Source organism: Vombatus ursinus, unplaced genomic scaffold, assembly GCF_900497805.2.
Source record: "Vombatus ursinus unplaced genomic scaffold, bare-nosed wombat genome assembly UNPS02014804.1, whole genome shotgun sequence".
In the NCBI taxonomy this organism is placed as follows: Eukaryota; Metazoa; Chordata; class Mammalia; order Diprotodontia; family Vombatidae; genus Vombatus; species Vombatus ursinus.
In genome coordinates, this window is record NW_020954582.1 from 454,368 (window position 1) to 473,146 (window position 18,779).

At 44.8% G+C, this 18,779-nt stretch overlaps 1 protein-coding gene across 18 annotated transcripts in view; it reads right to left on the reverse strand.

Moving 5' to 3' along the window:
* DNAJB4 (DnaJ heat shock protein family (Hsp40) member B4) overlaps nt 1-18,684 on the reverse strand; it is a 39,271-nt gene extending 20,587 nt beyond the window's left edge. For 2 of the 18 annotated variants that reach the window (XM_027874086.1, XM_027874073.1), the window contains exons 1-3: nt 18,161-18,314; nt 15,782-15,971; nt 3,396-3,478 (exon numbers count right to left, since the gene is read on the reverse strand). The gene's annotated coding sequence lies outside the window, so the exon portion shown is untranslated. The other 16 variants (XM_027874087.1, XM_027874075.1, XM_027874076.1 and 13 more) reach the window with 15 other exon arrangements.
* Between the last annotated feature and the right edge of the window lie 95 nt (nt 18,685-18,779).

An 18,779-nucleotide genomic window follows, 5' to 3' on the forward strand; every position in this document is an offset into this window, starting at 1 on the left:
CATCAAGCCCCATAAAACCACAGGGTCTCAAAAGGAGATCCCCTCAGCACTCAGGAGAGGCTGGCCTTACCAAGTAGATGAAGAATACCCATTGTCCAGACTGGACGGACAACCCATGAAGCTCATCCACCAACATATCTATCTGGGACTGACACCACCACAGAGCTGGGCTCAGATCTGAAATGGAAGCAAGTCAAAGGCAGTCTTTGAATGACCCCAAAACAAAAGGCAGTATTCTTCTGGTGATATAATATAGAGTTGTCATGAAATATCACAGCCTCTGAAGACCTGAACTGGAGGGTCAATGAGCAAAGGAGACACATGCAGTGGGAGTGAGAAAACTGCAAAACCTTACAGAGGATGAACTCATCTTTTTTAGGAGAAATAGTGGAATATATGGGTAGAAAAGACGGCTACTAGGTCATACACTCCATTGTATTCACATTACAACAAGAGAATGTGAAAATGGCTGCTGGCTAGTCTAAGAAAGGGCTCAGAGCAGAGTTACACAGGGTGGGCTGCAAACTGTCCCACCTCAGTGAAGTCTCAGATCTGCTGGGTACCGATATCCTGCAGGTGCTCAATCAATGCTTCCTAAATGAGTGAGGTTTTGTTCTTTCATTTTTCAAGGGCATCAGTCTGACCTTTCATCCAAAGTAATTTTGTCTTAAAAAATTCCCCAGAAGTGAGAATTACCTAAATTGTCTTGAGGGAAAAAATTTTTTAAACCTATTTACATTAGTAAGCTAAAAAAGCAGATGATATATGTATCAGATTTGTCAAACGATAACAAACTGAGGAAGGTACTGCCTACAGTTCTAAAGGAAGACACACAGGAACAAGTATTTGGCAAAAAGGATGGGTTGATTTTTGCTTCATCTGCTCAAGACTACCCTGAAAGGAGAAGAAAAGAACCATGGAGGGCAATACTGTGCAAAACACTGAAATCCCACTATTAGTGATCTGGGAGTAAGTATACCCTTACCGAAAGGAATCTCTGGTTTTTAACTCCAATCAGGTTCTCTTCTAGTCAATAAATCAACAAACATTTAAGGAGATTATTAATTGCAAGTGTGTGTGTGTGTGTGTGTGTTCGTGTGTGTGTATGTATATGAAACAAGTCACTGACCTGAAAGATTTTACAACCCATATTTAAAGACCAGCGATAAACAACAGAAAATTTAAATAATAGGAGAGAAATGAGTGCCATACAACAAAGTAAAACCAGTTGTCAGACATGCCAAAGGACAACCAATAGCCTTTTCAACATCCTTACCCTTCTGGACCTCTCTGAGTTTTGTGGTACCACAGTTTCTTGGTTGGTAGTACAAAAGGCAGGTGGTACAATAGATAGAATGGGTGAGATTCAAGTTAAAATCTGACCTGAGATACTAACGGTGTGACCCTGGGCTCTAGAGACTTATCCTCTGCCTCCCTCAGTTCCCTCACCTGTAAAACAGGAATAATTACTTACTTTCCAGGGTTGCTGTGAAATTCAAGTTATGCAGTATTTGTACAATGATTTGCAAACTTTAAAGTGTTCAATAAATGCTAGTTCTTATTAGCAATGATTATTTTTTGGTCTTCTCCCACTCGTCTGTCCAATCCTTTTATAGATCATCATCTATATCCCACACCCTAAATATGGGTGTCCCCCCCAAGCCCCTGCCTCGGTCCCTCTTCTCTACCCATTCTCTACCCATCAGCTTCTCATGGCTTCAAACACCACCTTAACCCAGGTAACTCTCAGCTGTTATTCAGCCTGACCTCTACCCAACAAAATCTTCACCCACTAAAAGGGGCATCAATGCCATCGCTTATCCAAAGGGATTTGTGAACACAGCATTTGAAAAACTCAAAAATGTCAGGCAAGTAAGGGGATTCAACCTCACCCACTTCCCAAACTGCTCCACTGTTTTGGTTTGTTTTAATTAGTTGTATAGGGTTTTTTAAAATTACATGGAGAGAAGGCATCATGTCCAAAGCAGAACTTATTCCCTTCTCCGCACTTCCCTATTTCTGCCAAGGACACCGCCATCCTACCCGTCATTCAGGTCTGCATCTTTAGGAGGCTTCCCTGACTCTTCACTCTCTCTTCACACACCCCAGTAATCGCCAAGTGAATTCTATCTCCAAAACAGCTCTCTCATCCATCCCTTTCTCCCCCAGCACAGTCATACACACCCCTCTTCATAAACTGGGCCAGGAAAATAGTCTTTAAATTTGTGCCTCTGCCTCACTCAAACCACTCTCCTCCCCAATCCAGTTTACGCATAGCCCCCAAAGTGATATCTTAAAGCACAGGCCTGACCACATCACTCCCTTGCTCCATCAACTCCAGTGACTCCCCCTTCTCCCTAGAACCCAACACAACACACGTGTTTGGAATTTAAAGCCCTTTACAATCCACCTCTCCAGCCTTGGCCAGTTCCCCAGACAAACCTGATGACGCTATTTCCTGTGGCTTCACCTTTAGGCTGACTCTCCCCAATCCCTGGAATACCCTCCCCCTCCTCACCTACTTCAATGCTCAGCTCAAGCCAGCTCTCACATGAGGCCTTTGCTGCTCCCCAATCCCGAGTGCCTCCCCCGAAATTACCTGGCATCAACATTACGTTTTGTATCTATTTATATGTGGGCATGTTGTTTCCTCAATGGAGAGTAAGCCCCTCGAGGGCACAAATGGTTGTGACCTGAACTTTGTATCTCCCTCACCTAGCACAGTGTCTGAAACACAGTAGGTGTTTAATAAATGCTAGACATGGAGTCAGCAGTGACCTGACATAGAGTTACCAGCTACGTGGCCACTGGCAAGACATCATCTCTCCGACTCAGAGCTTCCTCATCTGTAATGGGGACACCTGGAGCACCTACCAGACAAGGTTCTGGGGAAGAGCTAACTCAGGGTACACATATTATACCCCCGTGTCTGTGTCAAACACGTGCATAACCACGTATGTGGACACACATGCACAGATATCAAGCACTCTGCACACTTGAAGAAGATGCTTACCACACACTGGACTGGCCCTGGTGGGATAAGCAGGTTTGGAGGAGAAGATCATAACCTTAGCTTTGGACGTGTGACTGTGTGCTCCCAGCTGGAGTCTCCTCCTCCTCCTCCCCTCCCCCCCCCTCAGTCTAAGCCCCCTGCTGACCAACCCTGAACCTGAGCACTCATTCATCTCTTCCCTTTCACCCTCCTAGGGCCTTCGCAATCCACGTCTTGTCCTCCTGCATTCACATGCTTCCTAGTGTTGCTTGCTACCGCTTCCTAAGTGTTATTCTTGTTTTGCAATAAGACTGCAGTCTCCAGGAAGGCAAGGATTAGAGGCAACAAGGGTTAGTGGCCTGAACACTGCACTTGGATTTACAGACTTGTGTTCATCTCCTACCTCCGATATTGGCTTCAAGTCACTTATCGTGAGCCTCGATCTCCTCGGCTGTAAAATGGGTCAACAGCACCTCCCTCACATGGCTGTAAGGATCAAGCAGGAAAAGGTCTGTAAAGTGATTTGCAAACTTTAAATGTCAGTTATTGTTATCATGTTTTTGTACCTTACAAAAAACTACATCTAGCACTACCGGGCACTAAGGAAGCATTTACAATTTGGATGAATGAAAACACCTGAGTGAGAAAGTGTCTTACCTCGGTCTCTCAAGACTTTCCTTCCAGCGAAGAGAACAGGAAAAGAGCAGAGGAACTGACAAGCAGTATATTCAAGAGAGGAAATCAATCCTGTTTATCAAGACTCCCACATTTCCACAAAAACAATGTCATTTAAAAGATGATCTCCAAAAATATACGTCCATTCTTACGAAACGGAGTGAGTTTTAAGAAATTCAGCAAGTTGGCACCACGGACCAACAATCGGCCAAGCTGGCAGTGGGCTCTGGGAGAGTGGGAAGGATTCTACTGATGCAGCCACACTCACCCACCCCAAAGCACACTTCTCTATACCACTCTAAGTCAAACCTGCCCTGGGGAAGAGGGGGCAAAAGGAATTTCCTTTGTTGGGGCTTACCACCTTTTCTTTCTCCTTTTCAAATCCCAGCAGAAGACTACTTGGAGGCAAATGGGTTACGTGGCGGCAAATGGGTTACTTGGCTAGGACTGTGAGTGGAATCTGTGTGTGCAGCCCAAAGTGAAAGGAACGAGCGCACTCGAGGATCCAGCCATTCCCTGGTTCCCAACAACACAACAGCACAGCCAACTGAGCTCCTCAAAAGTACAAACAGCTGTTTCACTGCACATGCCTAAGTAAGAGAACTAAGAATGGAAAAGGAGGAGGGGCTGCCTTAAATTAGCAAGAAGAAGATGAAAGCACACTCTGACCCTCTGGATGGCTGAGATGACCTTTTGAGTTGAGCTATAGATACACTGCTTAGCTCCTCATTTTTTTGTAGGTCTCCACTAGTTTTCAAAAAATTTCAAGAGCTTTCTCTTGAATCTGAATCATCAGCTTCAAATCTGAAGCAACAATTTGCAATACACAATGCATAGAATGGCCTAGGTCTGTCAAAAAATTAGTGATGGTACTTGTGAATCAACGGTCCGTTATGATCTCCGGGTCCCGCCATCTACTGCCAAGACTGTAGCTGTTCAGTGATTGATACAGTCAGTGCTCTATGGAGACAATATTCAAATGCTGCTCGTTTTATTAAGTAACCTCAATGCAACTGTTCGGTTCAACCAGCCTTTCTAAGTCCTAACTAAAGTGCCCAGAGAGGTGTTTTTCTAGTTGGGACAATTGATATCACTGTAAAACTGCTGTGTTTTTTAAACACATAAATAAATTAGCAGGATATTTGGGAAGTTGGATTTCAGAATAATGTTATATTTTAGGGTCTGATTATCTGGAAATATGTCTAACAATCTCTCATCCATATTATGGCACATTTTAAGGCCTACGTGAAAAGTAGTGGGAAACATCCACACACAGTATAAGGGAAGTCCTTAAGGGCTTGTAACCTAGTTGAGAAGAGAAGACATTTAAAATGAGGGAGGTGGGGGTTAGAGTCGGAGGCATTTAAGGTTAGGGCTACCTAAAGTCTTATTGCAATGCTTTATCAATAATGCCAGATGACTTCCAGGTGCTCAGAGGCCGTGCCTGAGGTGCCACCAAGCTGCAAAGACTTTTGAAATGAGCGTGGTATGTTTGCTGCCCATGTACCACACTAGCTAAATTCACAATGTCTCTTAACAGCTGTGGCACAGTAGATACAGCTCTGTACTTGGAGCCAGGAACACCTGAGTTGGAATCTGGCCTCAGACACTTAGTAGGTGAATGACCCTGGGTAAGTCATTTCTCCTGTCTGCCTCATGAAATGGGGATAATAATAGCATCTACCTCCAAGGGAGGTTATGAAGATTGAAGGAGATAATATTTGTAAAGCACTTAACAGCATCTGTCACACGGTAGGCACTACATAAATGTGACTTGGCTAAGTACTTAATTTTTCAGTCAAGGCATTTCTCAAAGACTATCTGCTTAGTTTCAGAGATGGGCTGCAATCTGCACCAAGAGAGTGTCCATTCTAACAAAACCACAATTACCGGAAGGTCTGAAGAAGGGAAGTGGATGACTATGAAGTAATAAACCACTTTAGCGAATGGCAGGATGTCGATACAAATAATAACAAACGTCTACATTTATACAACTTTACGGCTCAGAAACCAGAGTAGGAAGTGGAGGATCAAAGAAATTGAGGCAGTGGTCAATGAATGGCAGGGTCAGAACTGTAAGTCACGACCCAGGACTATCCCTTGGGAGACTGTGCAACTGATCCCAGTGGTGCTGCTACGGATCAACATATTTCTGGAATGCGTCTGCTGTTCACGCCTCCTAAATACAATTTAAGGAGAAAATCACTCGCTTTTAGTGATATGGAAATTGAGATAAAAACTTTTACTCCATTTTATCACCATATCTCATCACCAAAGCACTCGGCATAAATCACAGCAACCCTGTGAGCTATTTATTTACTATTCTTATCTCCATTTTACAGATGAGGAAATTGAAGCTGAGAAAAGCTAAGTGACCTATCCATGGTCACACAGCTAATGTTAAGAGGAGAATTTCAAAAGGCCATTAATTGTTAGTAAGAATACAGTCCTTTCTGAACATCAGGCAGCCAGGGGGTACAGTGGACAGAGCTCTGGCCCTGGAGTAAGCACCTGAGTTCAAATTCAGCCTCAGACACTAGTTGTGTGACTCTGGGCAAGCCACATCACTGTTTGCCTCAGTTTCCTCATCTGTAAAATGAGCTGGAGAAGGAGAGGACAAACCACTCCAGCATCTTTGCCAAGAAAACCCCAAATGAGGTCACAAGAGAGTTGGATACAACTGAATAACAACTCAACACAACAAAAACCTTTCCTAACAACCAACACTATCAGCTTGGGATAAAATGCAGCGTTTCTTAGAATCACGGAAAAGATGAAGCCTTGGTAATAAGTTTTACTAGTTTATACTTTCCTTGGGATAGAGAGCTGCTTTGGCTTAAAAGACCTTTTAGGTCCTACTGGCTATCCACCCCTTGGCTAAACAGTCATGGTAACAAAGCTATTAAGAATCCAAAAGCGAGATTTCTCCAGGATAACAAGGGCTTTACCTTGAGACAATTCACATTATACCTCGAAGTCATACTTCTTCTTCCTCATATTTCAAGTCAATGAGATTGCTCACTTTTCTTTGACCATGCCCCCTACACTCCTGTTTCCACACCAGGGTCCAAACTGTTCTCTCTGCCTGAAATGCTACCTCTAGCCTGTCAAAGTTTTGCCCCATGCTTCATAGCTAGTGTGCAATACCCCAACACTTACCCTCCATTGTACTTTATTATCTTGGGACGTTCCATTGTTTTTACTTTTATTTGCTTACTTATTGGTCTCCCCCCCTACATTAAGCTGTCAGTCCCTCAAAAGGAGGGAATATTTCTTAATTATTTTATATGCCTTCCTGTACCACTTAGCACAGTATCTCATATACAGGAGGTACTCAAAAGAATTCAGTTCTATACTGTATTTTAAAATAATTATTTGCTAAACTTATATTATTAATAAGATTCTGGTAAGATTAAGAGGACTGGACAAATGATCACTAAGATCTATGATATGGGTGTTTCAAATGTTTATTTTATCTAAAAATAAAATTTCAAGCAAAATATTAAAAAATACAAATATTTTTCCTTATTATCCTTTAATAACTCCTCCAAATGTATAAAAAAAATGAAGTTAGAATAGGATTCAATGAAGTGACAGACAAGAGCAAGTGAAACCAGGAGGCAAATTCCAAAGAGATCACTACTATAAATATAAAGAGACATGTCAAAACAGAGAAGAGTCCTATTTCAGGGGGAAAAAAAGCTTATTCGAATGTAATTTTATATATTCTCAGGTCTATTATCTGTTTGTTTTTATAGGAAAGAAGAAAAGATTAATCTAATAATCCTTTTCTAAAGGAAGATTTAGGATAAAAATAAGATTTTTACAAGAATTATTAATGATTCTTAACTGAAAAATCAACATATGGTTCTGAGTCACTATAAATAACCTTTGGTTAAATTCTCCCCCACTATAACCCTAAGAAACAGAAGAACAAACTGAGAATAACAGCACACCTTCATTTAGTACGTACCACTATTTGATGCAACCAATTCAGTGACATCATAGACAGAATACAGAAGAGGGGGTCAGAAAAACTGCATTTTCATTTTGGCTCAATGACTAGCTGGCTGCTTAGCTCTAGATAAGCCATCAACTTCTCTGGGATTCAGCTGTTCATACAGAAAACCAAGGATTAGAATAAAGGACACTCACAGCACCACTAGAGGCTTTGATACTCAACTATTCACGGAGGCTGAAGGGACGCCCATCAATTGGGGAACTGCTGAACTAGTCATGGTATATCAACGTGATGGATACGATTTTGCTGTAAGAAATGATGAAGGGGATGGTTTCAGAGAAACCTGGGAAGATCTATGTGAACTTATACAACGTGATGCAAGCAGAAGCAGAACAACCTACACAGTAACAACAATACTGTAAAAACAATCAACTGTGAAAGAGTTAGGCGTGAACTCTGATCAATACAATGATTCACCAGAACACCAAAGGGCTCAGGACAGAAAATGCTATTCACCTTCAGAGAAAGAACTGGTGAACTTCAGAGTTCATATTTAAACATATTTTTTTCCTTTTTTAATTTCTTTTTTTATTTTTTGAACATGGCTAATGTGAAAATGTTACATATGACTCCATACGTATAATGGGTATCATAATTCTTGCCTTCTCAATGGGTGAAAGAGAGGCTAGAGGGAGAGAAAATATGGAACTGAAAATAAAAACCCAAACATTCAATTATTCCATGATACGTTTCAGCCAGGCCGGCCCTGAGAACTTCATGGATGTGCAGGCAGGCAAGAACACAGGTGGAATCTTAACCGGTGGAGCGCATGTTCAAATCCGTGAGATCACAGTTCTCCTTGAGTGTTCAGCGATCAGATAGTCCCTAACCTGTGTCTTATTCACAAGGAAATACAACTTACTTTTTTTCTTTCTCCACCTCACCAAAAAGCCATTCGATACGTGTTGATTAACTCTTCCACAGGCTGTATTAGAGTGAAAAAGGTAATCTCTGCTCTCATGAAATAGAACTTAAACATACGAAGAAAAACAATTCAGCAAGTTTATAAAGTGCAGCAGCATCCAGGCCAAATGAGTACAGCACAAACTGAAGACAGGTGTATTCACACAAGTCACATGACAAAGTCAATGCTAGCAAGTGCCTTCAAGATCACCTAGTTCCTGCTTAGGCAGACGGAGAAATAGAATCCCAGAGCGGTGAGGTACCAAACCCAAGGTTGTACGTCAAACGGCAGCCAAACCAGGATTTCCTCTCGTTGAGATGATGGGCAAGTCACCAGTAAGCTGGCTGTGAGAACCAAGCAGCTTCTGGAGCCAGCCACCAGCACATGCCCATGCCCTCTCGGTCTGGTTATCTCTGTCCAGGCCAGCAAGGGGAAACTGAGGAGCAGGTTTCTGCCCACATATGACTGAGAAATCTTCTCACTGGCTGCAGAGCCGGCTTGTGACTTGGGGGTTGCTGAGGCAAAAGTGAGTGGGCGTACAATAGGAATCAGCTGTCCTTTCTCCCTGGTTTTTCCTTTGTGGTTTTGAATGAGACACAACAACTCTGACCTAACCCTGTCGTGCTTCCTACCTGGCCATGGCACAGCAGCTGGGCTCACACACGGCTGCCTCATTCTGTCTACTTACTCTTTTCTGATCTTAGTTGAGTGAGAGTTCCAAGATGAAAGTGTTCAGGCAACCAACCTCATGAGTTTAGGAGATCCAAAGGTCCAGAGAGAGGAAGAGCCAAATGGCAACCAGAGTAGTGGGATGAGAGGCCCCTGAGAGAAGATGGCTTTAGGTAGCAGGAGCCTCCATGAAGTGCTAGCTACACACTCAGGAGGGGCAGGGAACCCAGCAGGTGCTATACTGAAGGAGAATTTCATAAAGATGCCAGGAAAAGAAAAAAGGGTTTTCTGGTCCCAAGAGTTGCAAGCCAGCCCTCTAGCTCAGCTGTTCTCTGTATTGGTGCTTCCTTACCTTTGTACTCTGAACCCAGTCTTCCCTGGGACCTTGTGCGAGCAAGAAGAGAGTGGCATGCACCAGTTTGTGAGGAGACATACTTTGAACCAACCAACTATTCTTTGTATGCCTTCCCAGAGTACACAGGGACTCCAGAGTTACATACTAAAACAATAGTCCTGGGGCAGCTAGGTGGCACAGTGGATAGAGCACGGCCCTGGTTTCAGGAGGACCTGAGTTCAAATCTGACCTCTGACACTTGGTACTTAATAGCTGTGTGACCCTAGGCAAGTCACTTAACCCCATTGCCTAGGCCCTCCCCCCCCAAATAAAATAAAACAATAGTCCTTCACGGATTACCCCTAGAGCAATGAGAGTAGTATTAGCCTCCCCCTGGGGAACTCAACCTGTAAGTGCAAGTGCCTGCACAGGTATAAGCCCAGAAGGGGCACTACATATGCACAGTCTTTCACAAACCTTAAAGACCATAATAGACCATATGGCCTTAAGACTAGCAAAGCACTTTACGTACATTATCTCATTTGACTGTCATATTAGTTAGTCACTATAATTTAATTATTTTATTAAAATAAAAATCATTAAGCACCTAGGATAAGTGGATACTTTTGAATAGAACAACCCTTGAATGGATGGACACTCTCTACCTTTGAGTGAAACTGCCTACTTCCACTCAATTGCTATTTATTTCTTTACCCTAAACACATCTGAATATAATCATTACTAACTTTTCCTTCAATCACAGCCAAATCAATATGACCACATTTTAACAGACATCCTACCTTTAGATCAAATATCAATGAAAACTGGTTATGCCTTGGGAGAGGAGGTTAGAACCACTGTTGTGTATACCTTTCAAGAATCCATAGGCTTACACACTGAACCTGAAAGGAGCCGGGTGGTACAATGGATAGCGTGCTGCAATGGAGGTGAGGAAGTCCAATCTCACACATGGCTGGAAAGGATGCTTTTAGAGTGATCTGCCCAGAGGTGTTTCACGTATTTAACTGGGTTGGATTTCCTCAGTCTTCATCGCCTTATATGGAGTTCAAGATTTACCAACATTATACTAACATCTACTCCACAACTAATATTGTAGCAAGGTTCAATTGTAAGAATTGGCAATATTCTTCTTCTGTCAGAAAAAAGAAAAAACAGGTTCTGTTTACTTGTTGCCACAATTTCCTCTCTCCCATTCACTGATTTCTCAACACCTCAAAGCAATCTGGTTTCTAACTGAAATTGTTCTCTTCCAAAATGCTGACAGTTTCTCACTCACCAAACTAAAAGGCCTCTTCTCACTTCTCATCTTTCTTGGCACTTCTCTGAGTTTTCTGGTCAGTTCTCTGACCGGCACAGTGACGTCATCAGCTTCCATGGCAGCAACACTATCATCAGAACTCCCAAATACAATATTCCTCTGGGGCCCAGTGATCATCTCAAACCAGGTGTTCCTTGGGGATTTCAAACTCAGCTAGCCCAAAGTAGAGCTTCTTATCTTCCCCCTCCTTTTTCCTATTTCTGTCAAGGGTACTACCAAACTGCCAGTGCCAAGTTTTCAACCTCAGGGCAAAAACCGATTCCATACTCTCCTCCAATATTTCTATACTCTGTCAATTCTATCTTCACATTTCTCACATCCATCCATCTCTTCCTCTCCTTTGTGATAACTATCCCTTCCCTAGTTCAGGCCCTTATCAAGTCTCCCCTCTCTAATCCATCCAAGTCTGATCACGTCACATCCACCTCTCTATCCTGTCAAAATAAGGCTCTGGTGTCTGTTGCTTTTTGGATCAAATACCTCTATTTGGTATTTAATGTATATTACATAGTTATATATTACATGTATGATAATTCATAATAAATCACCTCCAGTCTACCTTTCCAGATTTATTACACATTATGCTCCGCCCCAAAACGATTTAGCCAAAGTGGCCTTTATGCTATCCACTGCCAGTTTACTTGGCTTTTCAAAGACTGTCTCCTCCATAACTGGAATGCACTCCCAGCTTCCTTCAAAGGTCAGCTTAAGCTCTGAGAAAAGGGCCATTTGGTTGGATTATGGTGCTTAAAAGGAAGTTATTACATCCATCAAGGCAAATTAGAGATAATGTGTAGAATGGACAGGAGTGATGAGAAGAGTCCAGGCAAGGGGGGGCCTGAACTAAGGAGGCAGCTCTGTGAGTGAAGAGATGTTGCTAAGATAAAGATGCCAAGACCTGGCAACTGAATGGATTTGTGGGATGAGATAGTAAGTCCAGGAGAGCCCTGTCCCGTCCCTATGTATTTATTTCATACTTATTTACTTATCTGTAAGTATGTTGTGTCCCCTACAGACTGTAAGCTCCTTGAAGCGAGATGTCTCACTTTGATATTCGTATCCTCATCAAGAAACACAGTCCTGGCCCGAACAGGAGCTTATTGATTGTTCTGACAGAAAAAGTGAGGATGTGTTTAAAAGACGTGCACAGACTCGGAATAAATCAACATTATGGACCAGAAGTCATGGTCTTCCATCTCCTTACAACTCTCCTTACAATACTGCGCTATTCAAGGTGGGACAAATTTAAATTCCTATAGTTACCTAATCCAGCAATTCTGAGGAGACAGGTTATTGTCTCTTGAATACTCCATGTTAAGAAATACAATATGAATTACATGTTGGGGAATAACTGCAACAGATTTGTAATCAGTGAAAATAAATCTTAAACCTCAACTTGGTAAGAAACCCAAAACTTCCCTCTACGGTTTTTCAGAGCAGGGAGGGCTGGCCGTCAATTATCCTGAAGGGAGTGTGCCAACTTTGCCTCTCTTAAATCCAATTCAACCACGAGTCAAGACTATCACCCATCACCTGCTATTTTACCCCAACATCGTGATGTCATTGATCCTCTTTGAAAATGAAGGATGAACAACTATGTGCTGGTCCGTAATTTTTTTTCTGTTCACATATCCCTTTGGTGGCATCCTTTATGAAGTTTCTCCTTCCTAAATGCTTATCTGACATGTACTGCAGCCTTTTCATGTCTGTCATGTGCCCCTACTGCCCTCTGGGTGCTACTCATTTCTGATTGTTTGGAGAATTGTGATGCTCCAGGCTCCCCACAGCCACCAATCACAAGAGGTTACTGGTGTTAAGACAGGTATGTGTTCGGCAGGAAGGAGTTTGAGATTATTATAAGAATGTTGCCCAAATTCCCAAAGGCAATGCAGACCAGCTTCCTCTGATCTGATTCATTCAATTGTTCCTTTTCAGTCCCTGCCTCTAACTAACTGCCTCCTTTGGTCTAGAGAACAGTTACTCTTGAGGTGCTTGGATTTTTTTTCCTCATTGCAGGTGGTTGGGCCAAACATTATCCAAAGGCTCTGCAGCGTATTACAGGGCTTGATACAAATGGAGCTCCTATGGAGGGAAGCTTTGTGGAACAGAGATTCCTGTGCTGGAGCTCCTCCAGGACCTGGCTGACACCTGCTTTTTCTGAGGACTTTGCGTGATTGACACATGTAGGGCAGGGGAGCTTAACCAAGCAGCACACTGGGATCTCGTATTCTCTACATCCTTCGGTCAACTGTGTTTGCAAGTTTGTGTGTTCCCTTGTGATAACGAGCATCTTACATAAGTAGATCATTTGGAGTATTGTGAAAACGGACACACTGGTCAATAAATCACCTTGTTTCTGCTTCGAAGGCCCAAGTCACGTTGTGGCATCTCCCCTCCATCAGACATCGTGAACATTGACTTCCTAACTCTCTCACCACATCGTCTGCACCAGGTCAGACCTTCCCATATATACTTAGCGTAGTCCAGCTTCTTTTCTCAACTTGGTTTTCTTAATTATTCAGTGCCATTTCTGCTTGCTCAAGAAGCTCCTCTTGAACCATGATGTGAAGAGCCCAAACGTAGTGGTGGTCCACTCTCCCTGCTCCTGAAAAGGGTTTGTTATGAAAAGCTTTACGTCTTCTATCAAGCATACAAGGTTGGCTCAACATCATGAATATTATAAACAGGTTACTGATCACAAAAAAAAAAATCAAAAACTAAAATACCAATACATAAAAAGAACTTTCGGCAAAATAAAACACTCATGTCAAAAAACCAGGAATAAATGGACTTTTACTTAATACGGCAAACTACACAGCTCAATATAAAAACAAGAGTTAACATTATCTGTAACAGAAAAACCCTAGAGCAGTAAAAGGATCGGTTCGTAAAACGTGGACTCAGTCAAAAGGCCACACCTGAGGACCTAGAAGGCCACGTGTTCTCCTGGAAGCCGCAGTTCTCCACCCCTTACCCTAGAGGCTTCTCCAGCAATTATTTAATATAGTTCTAGAAATGCTGACTACCATCAACAAAATAAGAAAAATAACTGGAGGAAATAACAACATTGGTTTGTATTTGTATTAACACTTGAAGGTTTGCATAGTGCTTTAGAAATAGAAATATAAATATAATCTCGTTTTATTTTACCCTCACAACAACCCTAGGAGGCAGATACTGTTATCATCTGCATTTACAGATGAAGAAACTAAAGCAGGGGTTAGATGTCTAGAGTCAAACAGTTAGTATGCATCGGAGGTAAGATCTGAACTCTGGTCTTCCTGACTCCAGGTCCAGCACCTGATCCACTGAGTGATTTATCTGCCTCATAATCAAACAGGAAACAAAATTAACACATGGAGATGATGTGATGATTTATTCAGGGAATCCTACAGATACAACTAAACAATTAGTAACATCAGTAATGTCAGGGTCACCAAATTAAGATTTTCAAAATAGTCTTTTCTGTTCAACGGTATCGTTATTGCATAAAATGTTTTCCAGGTTCTGCTCCTTTCACTCTCTATCAATTCCTATGAGCCTTCCTAGGTTTCTCTCAAACCATCCCTTTGACCATTTCTCACACTGCAACAATATTCTATTCCCCAAGTGACAGGTGCCCCAGCTCAAAGCTATTTGCTACAACAAGAAACTGCTATGTTTTTGTACTGTGGGTCTTTGCCCTCTTTCCTTGACTTCTTTGGGGTATAGACCTAATAATGATCTATTTAACGTATTTCCACACCGCCATACAAAATGGTCATGTCCTCCCACAGTGCCTCCTACAATCTTCATTTCCCTTTTCTATCATCTTTGCCAGTCTGATGGTATGAGATGGAACCTCAGGACTGTTATTCTGCATTTCTCAATGAATGATACAGAGTATTTTTTCAGCCAGAAGTTAAATAAATTGCCAACCACAGCTAGTCTGAAGCAAGATTTGAACTCAGATGTTCCTGACCAGGTAGAGCACTCTATCCCCTGCAGCAGAAAGCTACCTCACAAAAGTCCACTGTATTCACGTCTCCTCCTGCAACGGTCACCACCACTGTACTAAAACCAATCTTCCCTGCTGCTGAACCCCAAAGCTAAGCTGTGCTCAGTCCTGGAAGTGCCGGATGACACGTGACCTTGCCGGCTCACCCTGCCAATGCCTCCTACCCTAGGCAGTCTGCAGGCTTCTATTCTCGGAGCTCTTCTCTTCTTCTGCAAGTGGATCCACTCCCAAGCCTTTCCCAAAGACCACTGGACATAGGTGTCCTAGTCAACCTATCCAAACCTGAGCTCACTGTCTCCTCCTCCTCCTTCCTGCACCACCCATGCAGGATTCCTCTCTAGGTATTCCCCAACACATCTCTGCAAGGTGCTATCTTCTCTTCCCACCGCCAGGACCCTGAGCATTTCTCCCGCTACTGCAGTTGTTGCTAATTAGCCTTCCTCCCCACTGCTCATCAAAAAGGGTTCCCCACAACTTTGCCTGAAAAGGCACTCCAAGCTTTTATAACCTAGCTCCACTTTTATGTTCCCACAAATGTACTTAAAGAGGTTCCAGAACCTCTTTCACCCCAACTTTCCCATCTCCTGAGCCATACAGCTCTTCTTTCTGGAAAGCACTTCGGCTTCAGGAAATGTGGACCGACGGTTACCAACCAAGGAACGTGCTCACTCCTCTTCTCTTCCAACCTCTCGAAATCTCAGAGGGCCCTCAGATGCCATCGACTCCAATCCCAAACCCGACCCAAAAAATCCTCAACACGAAGTTCTCCCCTGACAAGGAGAAACTCCCTGCCTTATTAACAAGGCCACCTGATTTTGGAGCGATATCATTGTTAGAAAACTTTTCTTACATTTTTATCATAATCTAAAGAGAGAAATAGCCAGTCCAGCTTCATTCCTTAGAACTTGCTCAGATGGGCAGCTGATCAATCCAGTGGGTGGTAGAGAGGTTGTGGACTGCAGCAATCATGGCTCCAAAGAGGCAGTCAGAAGTAAGTGCACATGATGCCCTGGCTTCTTTTGGATTTATCCTTTCCAGATCTGTCAAAAGCGAATGAATATCCTGAGAGGAGAGTTTGGAGATCATCAGTGAGTTGGGTCTATCAGAGAGGTCCCACCAGCAACCTGAGTCAGTGAGTTTGATATAAAAGTCGTGGCCAACGACAAGATGGCCCTCAAGGAAAGCAGCAGTTTCAGGGATCTTGGCCCCTCCCTCAAAAGAAGAGAAATGCTGACTGTGACCTCTAGAAAAGCACTGATTCACCAAGCCCAGCAGAGAGCTATGGGCAGTGAGGTGGCTCAGGGGACAGAGCACTGGGCTTGGAATCAGGAAAACCAAATTTCAAATCCAGCCTCAGACACTGGGCCTCATGGCAAATCACTTAACCCATATGCTCCAGTTTCCTCAAGTGTAAAAAAGGGTGGTTGTGAGAATCAAATGAGACTATAATTGTAAAGAGCTTAGCATAGTGCCTGATATATAGTAAGTGCTGTATAAACATTAGCTACCGATGAGAACCTCATGAGGTCTCTACGAAGTAAGAAAAGGGCTTCTAGGGCCAAGTTATCAGAAGGATTGAAACAGTCACACATGTTTTCTCAGCGTGTGTGCCATTCTCATTATTACTTTAAATTTGAGCCCACCATCCCCAAGGACCTTGGTATGGATGTACAGGCTCCCCTAAGCTGAGGCAAATGTTGTGGACTTACTGTTCTTGCTCTACCCTTCCAGACACTTACAGCTTTACTGGCTGATCAACAATGAGGAACACATTAAATGCAACTAGAGTGCTAGATGCCCCAACCCACTAGGGTTCTTCCCAGAACCCCAAGGGAAGCAGTAGTCAAATCGATTCAAAAAACTTGTATTAAATGCCTACTGTATGCAAGGTTAGGGAGGGAGATAAAGAAAGGCAAAAGCCAGTGCCTGCACTCAAGGAGCTCACATAAACAGGGGAAGACATCATGCAAACTACATACAAACAGGACAGATACAAGACCACGGCCTAATCAGCAGGAAGAAGGCATTAGTACGAAGGTGGATCAGGAAAGGCTTTTTGCAGAAGGTAAGACTTTGAAGAAATTCAGAGAAGCCAGGAGACAGAGATAAGGAAGGAGAGAAGCCCTGGCATGAGAGACAGTGAGTGAAAATGCCCCCAGCCCAGTGGAGTGTCCAGAGCACACTAAGGAGTGTCGTCTAGGACAGTCTAAGGAAGAAGGCCTTGGAACATCAGAGGGGTCGATCTTGGGGGGAGGCCACTGGAGCATTCAGATGGGAGGGGGGCAGCTGAGTGGAGGATGGACTAGAAAGGGCTCTTCTAACAGTCTAGGCAGGAGGTGATGAGGGCCCTGTCAGAGGAGTGAAACCAAGAGAAAACTGGCAGGACCTGACAAGGAGTTGATAGGAGGGGTGAGAGTGAAGGCTATGGGGGGGGGGGGTAAGAAGCTCCACAACAATAAGGGAGACAAGAGACTATAGAATGTCTGTGGGAAGAACAATTTAATGCAAGAAGGGAGGTAGAGAGCAAATGGGTGGGAGAGGTAACCAAGGAGATCACACAGTGAAACAGTACAGAGCAAGAAGAGAATGGGGGACGCTGGACCGAGCTCTGGGGGACACTGGAGATAAGGCACAACTTGGACAAAAGACCAGGAGAGCTTTATCACAAAAACCCAGAGAGAAGTGAGGCCTGGGACTAAGAGGTCATCAGTCACTTTGGGGACAACTGGCAGAAGAGGGGGAAGAGAGAAGCCAGGAAACCCACGGATTAAGTCTCTGGCTAAATGACAGAGAAGATGCCAGATTTCCTCTAATCCCAATCTCCAAGACCTCTCTGGACCCCCCTCCCCCACAGCAGGGGCTGTTTTATCTAATCATCTCTCTCCCCAGGGGAGGGGGCGATCTTCCCCCCCCCCCCCCCTTGTTTCCCCGGGGATGAGGTGAGCTTACCCTCCCCCCCCCCCCCCCCGTGTTCCCCCGGGGAGGGGGTGATCTTATTTCCCCCCCCCCACTGTCTTGTTTCCCAGGGGAGGGGGCGATCTTACCTTCCCCCCTCACTGTCGGGCCCCCAGAGGAGGGGGCTGTCTCATCCTTGCTCTTCCCCCACCCCGGGCTTTGGACAGAACAGGGGCGTCCCCCAACAACCGAAGGGAGGAACGAGCGGAATGGGGGCGACTCAGGCCTGGGGCGTGGGGAGGGCAGTCCTCGAGGGCGTGTCCCCCCAACTCACCCCACCTTGCGGGAGCCCCCCTCCTCGGTCACGGACGTTTCCCTCTCCCGACCACCATGCTGGGCTCCCTCAGCTAGGCCGGCTCTCGGAGGTTCCCCGCAGCCCCCGGGCCGCGTTCGGCGGGGCATTTCTCCGGGGCGCCCGCCTCTCGCTTCCGCCCCGCCGCCAGAGGAAGCCCCGGGGCAGCGCGCGCCTGCCCCGCCCGCGGCCGCCCCGACGTCCCGACGTCTTCTGGGACTGTTGCGTCGCTGGCGTGCTGACGTCACCGCCCGTATCCCCGCCCTCCCAATGGCCGCCTCACTCTCCGCACCCCAGTCCTCAACGAGTCGCTGAGCTCCGTCACCAGCCCGCGCTCCGCACCGCGGCCCCTCCCCCGGCCAGCCGCCCACCCTCCTCTCCCTACCAGACACCGAGCGCGGTCGCCCCGCCGCACCTTACCAAGCCTGCTTGCCGGAGGGGGCGGGCGCCCTGCCGCCAGCAGCAACGAAAGGCGACGGAGGCGGGACCCGAGCGCCATTCCCCCCACCCCACCCCCGGCGTCATCTACAGGTCTCGCGAGAACTGCCGCGCCGCACCCCCCCACCCCCCACCCCGACTCCACCCCTGGCCCCTGATTCCT